Genomic DNA, 14,698 nt, shown 5'->3' with positions numbered 1-14,698 from the left:
GTAAATAAAAATTTAAAGAAGAAATATTGAGATTTCTATCATACTCAAACCTTATTCTTTAAGTTTTCCATTGAACGTGTTAGTAAAGCATGTAACTGTTCGTTGCTTGTGTCCGAACCAGCTGTCAGTTGTCTGTATCAGGCTTCAGCAACAATACACAAGCTGAGAAAACCACTTAACGTCCATCGTTTGAACTCTAAGTATAACTTTTATTACCCTGAGAGGCTTAAACATGTTTACTCATAGCCAGGGCTAATAACAGGGCAGACCATCATCACTAGTATTGAAATGAAAATGTATCACAGTGGTGGTTTTCTTTTTTTATTTTTTTAAAATCATTATAGAGATCTTTTATTTATTTATTTTATTCTACACTTATCATGCCATGAAATCATAGGGAATGGGTTCCAGCAGCTCAGGCTCCTCTCCACTGGTTCTCACGCAGTGCGCGTCTCTGGCTGGAACAGGCTCGGGCTTCAGGTGAACCCAGGCACCTTTCTCTTAGGCTGCTTCCTTCTTTTTCTGATAATTTTCCATCTCATGTGTCAGAAAGATGTATCAGCTCTTAGAGTGCTCAATATGCTCAATATGCACATTAATTCCCTTAGCAAGAATCTTGTCCTTAACTTTTTTGTTTACAACAATGCCCACCACATGCTGAGTGGCATTGTAAACTCTTCCAGCTCTGCCGTGGGAACAGTTTTGGGCATTCCTTTTTGAACAGCACCCATTCTCTTGATGTTGACAGTATTGCCTTTCTTGTAGTTTTGCATGTATGTGGCCAAGAGAAGCACTCCATGTTTTCTAAAAGGCCTAGAGAATGTGTAACAGGTGCCTCTTCTCTTCACCTTTACATTAGTCATTTTGGCAAATCACTAGAAGATGGTGGTTCTGGCCAAAAATGGTTTTTGTTTTGTTTTGTTTTGTTTTGTGACTACTAATCCATAGTGGAAGTTAGAGCCTCAGTTTTTTGTATATTCTATTATAACTGGGTTAACTCTTATATTCTCCTCTTCTCTGGTTAATAAGACCATCTTTGACACTTGTGGTCACTAAATTTGTTAGTTTCTCTAATAGAGTAAAACATGTTAAAGATGATGGAAGCCTTTGAGCATCTGGTCTTACCAGAAACTAAGTGTGAAGTGGCCACAGTGGAATGGAGCAAAAGAAAACATCCTTTGAATTTTCATTACATCATAGACATATTATGTACGGATAATCTTATTTTCCACATGCAAATGTTAGTAGAAGAAAATGGCTACATTTTATTTTTTCCCCAAATTACACACACAAGTAGCTTGCCAGAAATGTTTTATTGAATCTAAGATGCAGCCTACTGTAAAATATATCATTTTTCTGTATGTTACTAACAAAGAAAAGGCACTGCCATTGATTGAAAGATGTTAAATGTGAAAAAGTGAGTCTTGAAATAAAAGATGGTATATCCTTCAATGTTTGATGAGGTCATTTTAACATCCTTTGTGTCTTCTCCCTCCCATTAATACTTAAAGACATTAGTTGACTAGTTTGAGAGTATTAATCACAATTAAAATAGATGTTTCACTTTATACAACACAAATACAACCATTTATTGCTGAATGCCCTAATCTTAATAGCATTTTAACACTAATGAAATGAAGCTAGTTTATGTTTCTTGAATTGATTGAATAAAATAAGGACTCAATCATTAAGCAGATCATGACAGCCACACCAAGAGGACCAGCTGGGTCTCACAGTGTTTAAAGGAATTGTGAATGGCAATGCCACTTTGTCTTATCCCAACCTCCTCAAGAACTTGTTCCAAACAAATCCTTGGACAAATACCAGATCTCCCCATCCCACCCCCACCCTGGACTACTCACAGGAGAGTCTCCAATATAGGCTAATATTAATGAATTCACACCAGGCAGTTATGGCATAGTCGTCAGGAATCTAAGAGCCAGAAATTGTTTCAGCAAGAGATTTAGCAGGAAGCTAAAAAGAACCTCAGCAAGGAGAATGGTAGATAGAAAATGTCAGGAGAGAAATTGGATTTCTATTTTGAGGATAGTAAAACCATTATATTTTAATGCATTCAAATTCAGACTAATTTACAGCCAATGACCATGCAAGTTAAAGCCATAGGGTGCATGCTTCTACTGAGATGCAAGGAATTTAGGCTCTGTCTTCAGGAGTCAGAGGATGGGAAGCAGGGTCTTGATGTCTGGAAGCCCTGGCTTTTTCATGTAGGCTCTTAGACTGGAGGATCTCCAAAGCCCACAGCCTGTGGGGCTGTGGTCTAGCTAGAGGTCACTGTTGAAAGACCCAAAGCAAAGCCAGCCCTGGGCCAGCCTTCCCTGGAAGGAAATTAGGACTGGGTAACTGCCATGGAGCCAAGGACTTCTGGCTTCAGATTAGTATATGAGACCTCAGGCTTTAAATTCCTGGACTTTGCAAAGCTGTTTTGGCTGCCTGGTATCCAAACACCCTTTCTACAGGGGCACAACTACAAATTAGGTACAGAGCAGGGACAATCAGAATGTGGGCACGTGCCACAGCTTAGCCAAGCAGAGGCACAGACATGAAAACGCTGGGAGAGGCAGAGCTTTCTAAGGTAGGCTCACAGCAGAGGTGAGCCTGGAGCAACACACCATCTGGCATCCCAGGGCGGCATTCTGGCCAGACGGTTCTGGAAACAGTCTGGCTGTACTCTCACTGTGTAGCCTCTCTTTGTTCCTGCCCCTCTCAAAGCCTATTTCTTTCTTTCTTTTCTTTTTCTTTTAAAAATACATTTATTGATTTTAGAGTGAGAGGAAGGAAGAGAGAGAGTAAGAAACATGGATGAGAGACAGAAATATCAATTGGTTGCCTCCAATTTGTGCCCCAACCAGGGATTGAACCCTCAGTCTAGGTATGTGCCCTGGCTGGGAATCTGACCCCCAACATTTCGGTGTGCAGGACAAATCTCCAATCAACAGAGCCGCACCCGCCAGGGCCAGAGCCAATTTCTCACCTTCCCACAGGCTCTCATTAAAGCTCCCCTGGGTCTCCGTGACTTCCCGCTCTTTGCCACTAAGTCTGACTCCCTGATCTCTGTCAAGGGCAGATCCAAACTGAACTCTGGAAATCTTGAGATAAAAGCCTAAGCACACGGGTGGCCTGGGGGTGTGTTGGATAAAGCAGCCTGGGAGGACGCCTGGAGTGGCCTTGTCAGGTCTCCTGCTGGTTTAGAAGGCTCCCCACAAAGAGTGAGGCTACCTGGTAGATAATCTACATCCCATAAGTCTGACCATCTTTTCTCTGATTCCTTCCCCCTCTGTCCATAAACTCTTCCTGATGTCTTGGGCTTGTAGTTAAATACTATATTTAAAATCAAGTTTCATCTAAGCTCCTTATGGGTTATCTCTGCACAGAGGTGCAGGAAGCTGACAGCACAGTAATTAGGCCCAGCTTGACAGGGGCAGCCTGAGAGGCTGGGATGGACGGGTGGCTGTCTTCTCAGCCTGCCCCTCCGAATGCTCATCTCTAAAGCCATTGAGATTCTTCTTGTAGTTTCCCCACAGTGTAGAGCATTCCGTACATCACAGGGCTCGGTAAAGGTGGATTTCATTCTTCTTAAAAATACCATGTTTATTCAGGCACTGAGGTACCTAGTTCCTGGCATTTAAGACAAATGCTTATTAAACTCTGAATAAGGCCATTTCCTCTGCAATTAGAGACTTTTGGCTCAAACAAGATCTTTTCCGAGAAACCATAAGCCTATATTCTGGTATTTCAACATTTCATCCTTCTTCTTTCCCTCACTCCTCATTAGGGTTTATATTGTCCTAGAAACTGAATACAACCATGAAGCAATCACCCAAATGGATTCTCCCACTTCACAGTCTTAAGAGACTGTAGTTAAAAACACACACACAGACCACCAAAACCTATAGTAGAGCTTTAGATCTAATGTATGTGAAGGGCCATTTCCAGAAGGAATAATAACTAGAAGGCACAAATAAAGCACTGAAATAAAATCCCCCTTTGAATTATGTATAAGTGAAGTAAATTAGTAAAATCCAAGTGCACTTTAAGAACAGCAATTTGCCATTTGCTGGAATGGGGATTTATTTCATCATTAAACAGGAAGGGAAAAATAGAAGTAGTCAAGTTACTTGTACTTAGTGTTGACGACAAAGTGCGTCACATTTTTGATGATCTCTCTGGTCCATCAGTATATTGTCTGGGCTGCACATGGTTTAAAATTGTCATTAAGAGAAGAGTTACCTCATTTTAAGGGGTTGACAAACTCTTGAGCTGAGAAGATGGGACATAAAGTCCTAATATTCCTTTCTTTCTTTTGTTCATTCATTCATTCATTCATTCACTCATTCATTATGAAGCCCCTGCTCTGTGCTTGGTACTGAGGGGGATGATAACAAATAACGAGCTCTCCAGGGTTTCACAGCCTCCTCAACAACTAAGAATGGAGCGCCTTGCCTTATGTCCATATGTATTGTTCACCCGATGAGTATAAAAGATGTTTAGCCAGTAAATCCCTTTGAATTTCAAAGGCGAACCTCTGCTTCCTGTTGGGGTGATCAGGGATGGACTTAGGAGAGCAATGATTTGAAGTGGGTTTTCAAGGAAATGGGCAGGGCAGTGACACTTGGGGAGAGTGGGGATGATAAGTATCCGGGAGGTTCTAGCAATATTCATTCAGGAGGAGGCTCCCTCAGAGTAAGATGAGAAGAGTAGTTTGGAACCACCCAGTGGAGACCTTTGAATGTAGAACAGGTTGTTATGGGGAAAGTTTTGAGCAGGGAAGCCCTAGTTTTTCTTCTATCCTTGAACTTTCCTATAGGAATAGCTCTTCTGCTTTTTAGTTGATGGGCCTGGCCGGTGAAAACCTGGAGGGCTTGTGCTGGATTCTCTCCCTTCCAATTTCCCTGCTACTGATGAAATCTGGAAATGTCCACATTTAGGAGCTTGAGGAGCCAGAGGGTTTCAGAGGTGCGACTGGACTTGCTATTTCCTGAGGTGATTTCTTGTTATGCTTTAGTTTACCTTGCATTTCTCATTTTGATGCAGAGCTTCTGTCTCATCTGACATGGGGTTTACAGGTCTACAGACTATGATTTTCTGAGCTCATCTGCTAATATTAAAAATCAATCCTGACCTGGGTGGCTCAGTTGGTTGGGTGTCATCCCATGAAGCAAAAGGCCATGAGTTTGATTCCCGGTCAGGGCACATGCTGGGTTGCAGGCCAGGTCCCCTGTTGGGGCACATGTGAGAGGCAACCAATCGATGTTTCTCTCCCTCTCTTTCTGCCTCCCTTCTCCTCTCTCCAAGAATAAATAATGTGTTTTTTAAATCACATTTTTTTCTTTTGATAGTTTGAATTTTTACAGATTGAACAGGGTTTTTTTTGTTATTTGTTTTTTGTTTTTATATAGCACAGTTAAATTCTCAGGTCATCTCGGAGGCTGTAATTCTCCTGTGATTATAGCTCCCTAACCTTATTTGTGACTTTCCTCATCAGGTCTCCTATTATGTGGGATGATTAAAGGCATGTGGATGCTGGGGAGAGCAGCCTGGGTGTGGCATCTGAAGGGCTAGATTAGTCTTCTGCAGGTCATGTAAGTCAGGCACAGGATAGTGTTAAAACTAACTTCTGATACCTTGTCACTGGGTACAGGTACTCTAACATTCAGATGTTTTTGCTGTCCGTTGAAAGCTGTCAAACTCATAATCTAAAGCAGATAACACAGTAATAGTGATATCAGCCAACTTTTACTGTGCGCAAGATGCTACTCAATCTGCAGGCATTAGCTCATTTATCATCAAAAACCCTATAAAATTAGCCCATTTTAACAAAGGAAATTGCAGTTAAGAAGATTACATATGGGCTCCAGTCAAGATGGTAGAGTAGGTAAACATGCTCGCTCCCTTCCATGACCACACCAAAATGACAACTGAATTATAGAACAATCAACCTGGAGAATCATTTTAAGACTAGTAGTGCAGAAGTCTTATAACTAAGGATAAAAGGAAGCCATGTTGAGGCTGGTGAGAGTGGCAGAGACACTAAATGAGCAGGTCCCACACCCATATGTGGTGGTTGAGAATCCACAGGGATATTTCAGCTGCAGAGGTGCCCCCTGAGGAATGAGGCATCCGAGCCCCACACCAGGCTTCCCAGTCCAGAACACCAGTGCCAGAGAGGGTAAAGCCCACAACATCTGGCTGTGAAAATTGGTGGGAATTCTGTCCATGCAGGTGAGAAGAAAGGCTGCAGGTATGCCCTTAGAGTTTGTGTAAAAGAGTTTGTGTAAAACTCACTTACAGGCATCCCCCCTGGGCTCTGGCAAAAAGACAGTGGCTTGAGGGGTGCCAAGTTCATACAAAAAGAATCTGAGTTACATGGTTTCAAGGCAAGGGCAGAGAGACAGCCACCATTGTCCCTTTATAGAGCCCTCCTCCCACACAGCCAGAAGGTGGGCACTGTCTTCCCTGTATTGAACCCTCCCCAGACATGGTCAAATCTGAATATGCATTAACCTGGTGAACACCACTCACACTACCCTGATGACTTCCTGAGATCTGCCATACCCAATTTGAGCAGTGCCAAAAACACGTCCAGAGGCTGGGGCAGCCAGCAGGCAGTGGCAACCCTCGGGGTGCCCTGTGTGTTCTGCTGAGCAGCCCCAGGCCTAGTATTGGTAGCAGCTGGCCTTGGTTTGCAGCATAGCCTCTCCCAAGCTCCCTTGGGCTCAGCACAGGCAACTACCAACCACAGATCACTTAAATCTCCAAACAGGTAGCCCTGGGCTGATTACAGGCTACATCTGACATTGGTCTGCACCAGAGTTATTCCCAGGAGACCCCAAAATTAACATACCTGATGGCCAGCTTCAGAACGCAACAGAGCACCACCTGATTAGCTCCACAAAGTGGTACCCTGAAAAGGTAGTCTTGGCAGGCACCAGGCCACACTGGGTCAAGGCCTGCTCCATGAGGTCAGCCTTGGCACAGCAGCTCAGAGTACATACAGGAATCAACCAATATGTGCATGGGTGGGTGGAGCAACAGATGGATGTTTCTCTTTCCCTCTCTCTGTTCCTTTCCTCAAAATCAATAAATACAATTTTTAGAAGAATAAAATAAATGAACAAACAAAAGAAAAATAGCCTCTTAGATATAGAAAACAAATTTAGTGTTGCCAGATGGGAGGGGATTGGGGGATTGGGTGAAAAAGGAGAAGGGATTAAGTACAAAGTGGTGTTTACAAAATAGTCATGGAGATGCAAAGTTCAGCATAGTGAATATAGTCAAAAATATTGTAGTAATTATGTTTGGTGTCACGTGGGCACCATACTTACTGGGAGATCACTTGTAGTAGCTTGTATAAATGTCTAACCACTATGCTGTACACTTGAAACTAATGTAATATTAAAGTTCAACTGTTATTGAAAAAATTACAAAACAAAACATAAAAAAGATTAACATATGTGCTCTTGGCCACTAACAGGTAAGGAGCCAAGTCTGGCCAGGAACTCTGGGTTTGCTTTTAACCCATATACAATCCTACCTTCCTTGGAAAAGTGAGGTAACACCCTTCCTATTTTGTGTCTGAAGGTTAAACTTTCCTGGACCAAATTAGTAGAAACGATTTTGCTCTGGAGGTTTGGCCTACCTGTGAATTCTCAGCCATGGAAGGATCTAGGCAGGGTCATAAGTGAGGAAAGGTGATAGAAGATGAAATGCTACCCTATTCCTGTTGTTTATTATTATTTATTTTTGAAGAATTTTATTTATTTATTTTTAGTGAGTGGGGAATGGAAGGAGAAAGAGAGGAAGAGAAACATCAATGTGTGGTTGCCTCTCAAGAGCCCCTGACTTGGGGACCTCGTCTGCAACCCAGGCATGTGCCTGACTGGGAATTGAATCAGTGACACTTTGGTTCACAGGTCAGCACTCAGTCCACTGAGCTACACCAGCCAAAGCCCCATTCCTATTATTTATTATGAAATTTAAACAACTCTTTGAATATATTTTCTTTTTCTAATTTAAAAATATAAAGAATATTAAATCATCTATTATCCCCTAATGTGGAAGAAGTCCTTTAAATTTTTTTGTGTACTTTCTTATTTCTGTATGTGTGTGTGTATACATTTATTAGTGAACCACTTTTTTTTTCTGACAGCACTAGAGAGGTTGCACACTTGGGAAAACAATTCAGAATACAAAGCATTTTTGTAATTAGCTCTATATGCCATATTTAATTTCTCATTCTTTCTTGTATTACAGAATCTCATCTCTTGCCAAGTTGTGCTGACTCCCCTGCAGTAGCTCTCATGTTCTCTCTATGCCCATTGCCGCTTCTATGAACAACTCTTGTGATCTTTCTCCCTTTTCATTTCTCCAAACTCTGCTTTCATCAAAGTCATCAACGTCACCAAATTCCTGCCCACTTGTTGGGAAATGGCCCATCTGGTTTCAGGAACTGTAGCCCTGCTGATAGGCGAGAGGGCCCCAAGGCTGGAGCTAAGCAAGGACGGCTTGGGAAAATAGGCCACTGAGGAGACAGAACCTGTCCCCCTGGCAGGGGCACAGCCCTTGCTTCCCTCGCATCATCCTGCTTGGCCCCAGAGGATGGCTGGTTAGTCAATGATGGGTAAGACCTCTTGATGGCAGGGGCACCCTAAGACTGGCACAGCTGCATGGGCATCAGGGAAGAACTTGAGGGACACAGAGAAAGGGCAAAAGACCCTCACGCCCCAGCTTTGATATGGCTGGGGCCCTCATTCTATCTGAAAGAAGTCTCCTTATCTCTTGGTGGCTCTGCCCCACCTACCTGGCTCAGGCTTGAAACAACACTAAAGTGAGGTATGGCCCTAAACTGGATTGGATGGTTCCTGGGAGGAAATCAGACTTAGAAGTAAGTTCCTTGAAGCATGTTCTGTTCTTCCCTCAAAAGCTATGATAACTGGCTCATGCTGGGAAGGAAATTTACATATTCACAGACCCTGACCTGAGGCAAATCTCTTATGTTCCTTCAATTGTTATCCATGATCTCTATTTGTTTTCTGTAAACTTAGCCTTTGACATTGATTGATGAGCTTTCCTGAAAACCCTGCTCACATCCTTCCCAATAAAAGCCATGGAGCACAGAGGCTCAGGACCCTCTCCACTAGAAGGAACTGCCACCCTTCCCCTGGCAGACTGAGAGAAAAGTGTCTGGGATGACTTATTTTATTTCTTCCATCTATGATGACTCCAGAATGGGCTCTGCAGGATCAGAGCCCAGCTCTCACCACACCCACTAATAATCCAATTTATATTTTTTGTTGTTTTTGTTGTGCTTTGGTATTATATCGGAGAAATCAATGTCTCATCCAAGGTCATAAATATTTATATGTATGTTCTCTTTTAAGAATTTTAGTTTTAGTTCTTACATTTAGGCCTTGATCCATTTTGAGTTTATTTTTAAGTATAGTGTGAGGTAGGGCACCCAATTTCATCATATTGTATGAGGATATCCAGTTGTCTCAGTACCATTTGCTAAAAAGACTATTTTTTTCCCTATTGAGTTCTCTGGGCACCCTTGTCAAAAATCAGTTGATCATAAATAGGTGGGTCTGTTTCTGGAGTCTCACATCTATTCCATTTATCTCTATATCTACCATTATTCCAATACTACACTGTCTTAATTATTATAACTTGGCAGTAATTTTTGAAATTGAGAAATGTGAGTCTTCCAATTTCTAAGAGTTGTCTCTATTTTTCAAGAATGTTTTAGCTATTCTGAGACCTTTGAATTTTCATGTAACTTTCAGGGTCAGCTTCTCAAAAAGAAGCCAGCTGGAATTTTAATATGAATTATGTTGAATATGTAGATCCATTTGGGGAGTATTACCATCTTAACAATATTATATTGCTTTCCATATATTTAAGTCTTAATTTCTTTCAACAATATTTTGTAGTTTTCAGAATAAAAGTTTTGTACTTAAAAAATTTTTAACCTAAATATTTTATTTTTGAATTGAAAGTGAAATTTTTTTCTTAACTTCATTTTTAGTTTGTTTATTACCACTATGGAGATATACAATTGCTTTTTGTATATTGATCTTGTATCTTATAACTTGGCCAAACTTGTTATCAGTTCTAACAGTTTCTTAGTGGATTTCTTAGTATTTCCTCCACACAAGATCGTGTCATCTGCAAATAGAGTTTCATTTCTTCTTTTTCAATCTGGATGCCTTTTTTTCTTTTTCTTGCTACATTTCCCTGGTTACAACCTCCAGTACAATGTTGACATCAAAAGGCAGGCATCTTTGTTTTGTACTTGATCTTAGGGGGAAAGCATTTAGTTTTTCATCATTAATATAATGCTAGTTGTGGGTTTGTTCTTTTTTAAAATAGATACCCTTTGTTAGGTTTACAATGTTTCCTTCCATTCCTACTAATTTTTTCCCCCCGTGTCTATTGAGATGGTCACATGGTTTCCCCTTATTTATATGGTGTATTACATTAATTGATGTTTTTCAGATGTTAAAACAATCTTGCAATTTTGGGGTAAATCTTACTTTGTCATGATATATACCATTTATATCTTGCTGGATTATATTTGCTAGTATTTTGCTGAGGAGCTTGAATCTATATATACAATAAAAAATTAGTCTGTAGGTTTTTTGTTGTTGTTCTGGGATGGTATCATGTTAATAGTTACCTCATTGAATAAGATGAGAACTCTTTTTTGTATTTTTTGGAAGAGTTTGTAGAAGAATTGGTAGTAATTTTTCTTTAAATATTTGTAGAAGTCAGTGCTGACCAATGTGGCTCTGTTGGTTGGACATCACTCTGCCAAGTGAAAGGTCACCAGTTTGATTCCCAGTCAGGGCACATGCCTAGGTTGTGTGTTCATCCCTGGTCTGGGTGTGTCTGAGAGATAATGAATTGATGTTTCTCTCTCACTTAGGTGCTTCTTTACTCTCTTTCTCTCTCCCTTCCACTCTTACTAAAGATAAACAAATAAAATCTTTTAAAAAATGTATTTGTAGAAGTCATTAGTGTAGCCATCTAGGTCAGGAATTCTCTCTTAAAAAAAAAAATTTAAAGCTCTGGCTGGTGTGGCTCAGTAGATTGAGCACCAGCCTGTGAACTGAATGGTTGCCAGTTCAATTCTCAACCAGGGCATATGTCTGGGTTGAGGACCAAGTCCCCAGTTAGGGGCGTGAGAGGGGCAACCAATTGATGTATCTATCTCTTGAACATCTTTGTTTCTCTCTTTCTCTTTCTCCCGCCCTTCTGCCCCTCTAAAAATAAATGCATAAAATCTTTTAAAAAATTTAAAAATTTTCTGTTACAGTTGACATACATCGTTATATTATTTTCAAGTGTACATCCCAGTGATTAGACATTATATGACGTACTAAGGGATCATCATGATAAATCTTATACCCATCTGACATCATACATAGTCATTACAACATGTTGACTGTATTCTCTATGCTGTACTTTACATCCTGATGATTATTATGTTACTACCAATCTGTGCTTCTTATTTCCTTCACATTTTTTACCCATTCCCCCAACCCCCTCTCATTTGGCAATTGTCAAAACATTCTCTGTATCTATGAGTTTGTTTCTGTTTTGCTTGTTCATTTATTTTGTTTTTTATATTCAATTGTTGATAGATAAATATTTATTGCCATTTTGTTTATATTTCCTCCTCCTTCTCCTTTTCCTTCTCCTCCTTCTCCTACTCATCCTCAAGAAGACTCTCACATTTCACATAATACTAGCTTGGTGATGAACTCCTTCAGCTTTTTTTTTTCCTCTGGGAAGCTCTTTATCTGTCCTTTGATTCTAAATACTATCTTTGCTGGGCAGAGTAATCTTGGTGTAGGTCCTTGTTTTTCATCACTTTGAATGTTTCTTGCACATTCCTTCTGGCCTGAAAATTTCCTGTTGAGAAGGCAGCTACCAGTCTTATGGGAGCTCCCTTGTAGATAAGCATCTGCTTTTCTCTTACTTCTTTTAAATGCTCTCTTTGTCTTTAGCCATTTGCATTTTAATTATCGTGTGCCTTGGTGTGGGCCTCTTTCGGTTTATCTTGTTTGAAATTCGCTGTGCTTTCTGTACTTGTATGTCTATTTCCTTCATTTTCAGGTATTTTTTAAAATAGGTTTTCAATTTTTTGCTCACTCTCTTCTCCTTTCAGCCTGGGGGTAAATCCTTCATGAGGGATTTATTGCTCATGAAGCAAATGTTGGTACGCTGTAAGTTGCCCCAGAAGCTCCTCATACTATCTTCATTTTTTGACTTTTTTTTCCTGTTCTAATTAGGTATGTTTTGCTTCCTTATGGTCTAAATTGCTGTTTTTATTCTCAGCTTCATTTCCTCTATTCTTGATTCTCTGTAAATTATTCTTTGTTTCAGTTAGTGTATCTTTCATTTCTGACTGGTTCCTTTTTTGGTTTCCAATGTCCTTTGTTATGAAGTTCTCAAAGTTCACCTGTTCTCCTAAATTCATTGAACATCCTTATAACCAGTGTTTCTTAAAAGATTTTATTTATTTATTTTTAGAGTGAGAGGGAAGAAGGGAGAAAGAAAAGGTGAGAAACATCAATATGAGAGAGAAATATTGATTGGTTGCCTCTTGTATGCATCCTGACTGGGAACCAAACCCTATACCCAAGCATGTGCCCTGACCAGGAATCAAACCAGTGTCCTTTTGTTTTTGTGGGATGATGCCCAACCGAGCCACACTGCTCAGAAATATAACCAGTGTTTTGAACTATGCATGTAGTAAATTACTTGTCTCCATTTTGTTTAGTTCTTTTTCTAGAGTTTTGTTCTCTTCTTTCTCTCATTTGGGACATGTTTTTTGTCTCTGCATTTTGACAACCTCCCTGTGTTTGTTTCTATGTGTTAGGTGGAGCTGCTACATCTCCCAGGCTTGGTAGACTGACCTAATGTAGTAGATTTCCTATAAGGTCCAGTGGCATAGCCACCTCCTTCACCCAAGCTGGGCACTCCAGGTGAACCTCCCCATCAAGTAGTCTGTGTACACCCACCTGTTATCAAGTGGAGACTTGATTGCTGTTGGTTCATCAATGGGAAGGATTTACCCCTAGGCAGATCAGCTGTAAGGACTGGCTGAAACTACCACGGAGGATCAGCTCTTTAGGGGTCCACCTAACAGAGCAGGACTTACTTCAGTGGGCCTCCGGTGCCCACTGAGTCTGTCCCTTGAGTGTATTGCTTGTGGAACTGGGTGCATGGTGCTTCAACATGGCCTGAAGTTGTCCACTGGTTGTGCCAGCTCTGGAACCTCCCAGGACGTGCAAACCAAGGTCAGCCACCACCTGTGTTCTACCCAGGACCACCCAGCATGAGCTACAAAGCAATCTGCAGGTAGCCAGTACTTACACTGGGCTTGGAAGTACTCAGGAGAGGCCAAGCTGTGAACCTAGGCTGGCTGCCTCTAGTGCCTGCCCTGGGGCCACTTAGCAAGAGGTATGGGGCACACTAAGGCCAGATGCTGCTTATTTGAGAGATTTTAAGAAAGTCTGAAGCATGAACAAAGATGAGGCATTCAAATGGAAAAGCCACTGGAAATTGCTTGGGTGGACTCAAAAGTTACTGGGGCAGGGTCTCAGGGAATTACTAGGCAAGGCCAAACAGTGATAGCCAGGTTGACGGAAACTCAGATATGACACCTGCTTGCCAGCTTCATGGGGAAAGGGCTCAGAATAGGAACAACGGCCTCTGCCAGCACTTCTGTCTGAGAGAAAGCTGCCCCTCCAGCTCTCACTTTGATGCCAAACACTTCAGTACCTCTCCATATATCCCTGGTGGTTTTTGAGTTGCTTTCTTAGCACTGGAACTCAAAAATAGTGAGTCTGAGTAAGTCTGTGAGTGGGTCCTTTAAGAAGAACTGCCTGGGACTCCAGAAGCCTTCATCTTATCAACCACAATCCCCACTGGTTTTTACAGCCAAAAGTTAATGAGAACTTCTTCTCCTGTCCATGGAACACTGGACTAGTGGGCTTAGCATGGAGCTGGAACCCCTCACTCCTAAGAGGAGACCTCTGCAGCTGAGAGATCCCTCCTGATTTATATCCACCATGGTCGGTGTGGGACCAGCCCATTCTGCATCTCTGCCTCTCCTACCAGTGTTGATGTGGCTTCTCCTTTATACCCTGAGCTGTAGAACTTCCATTCAGCTAGATTTCAGGTGGTCCTGAATGATGACTTTTCTGTAGTTTAGTTGTATTTTTGATGTGGTTGTGGGAGGATGCGAGTATCTCATTGACCAGAAGGCGATTAAATCTCAGAACTTTTCTTTGTAGGTAGTTTTTCAATTATTAATTCAATATCTTCATTATTGTTCTATTGAGATTTTCTATTTCTTCTTGAGTCAATTTCAGTAGTTTTTGTCTTTCTAGAAATTGTTCATTCATCTAAGTTATCTAATTTGTTGGTATACAGTTGTGTATACTATCCCTTTATAGTCCTTTTTACTTCTATAAAGTATGTAGAAATATTTCTCTTTCATTTCTCATTTCTAGTAATTAGAGTTTTATCTCATTTTTCCTAGCTCAGGCTAGGTCTGTGAATTATGTTGATCTTTTCAAAGAACCAACTTTTAGTTTTATTGATGTTCTCTATGGTGTTTCTTTTCTCTATTCCATTAATTTCTACTTTGATCCATATTATTTCTTTCCTT

The 14,698-nt window shown here is 40.9% G+C and overlaps 1 pseudogene; it reads right to left on the bottom strand.

Annotated features, from left to right (window-relative positions):
- Positions 1-378: 378 nt before the first annotated feature.
- On the bottom strand, positions 379-863 carry LOC129062831 (60S ribosomal protein L21-like; annotated as a pseudogene).
- Between the last annotated feature and the right edge of the window lie 13,835 nt (positions 864-14,698).

The sequence above is a fragment of the Pteronotus mesoamericanus genome, unplaced genomic scaffold (assembly GCF_021234165.1).
Source record: "Pteronotus mesoamericanus isolate MK-2021 breed Mesoamerican mustached bat unplaced genomic scaffold, CSHL_Meso_final scaffold_85, whole genome shotgun sequence".
Lineage (NCBI taxonomy): Eukaryota > Metazoa > Chordata > Mammalia > Chiroptera > Mormoopidae > Pteronotus > Pteronotus mesoamericanus.
Note: the sequence above shows the minus strand (reverse complement) of the source record. Positions and strands in the feature narration are given on the sequence as shown.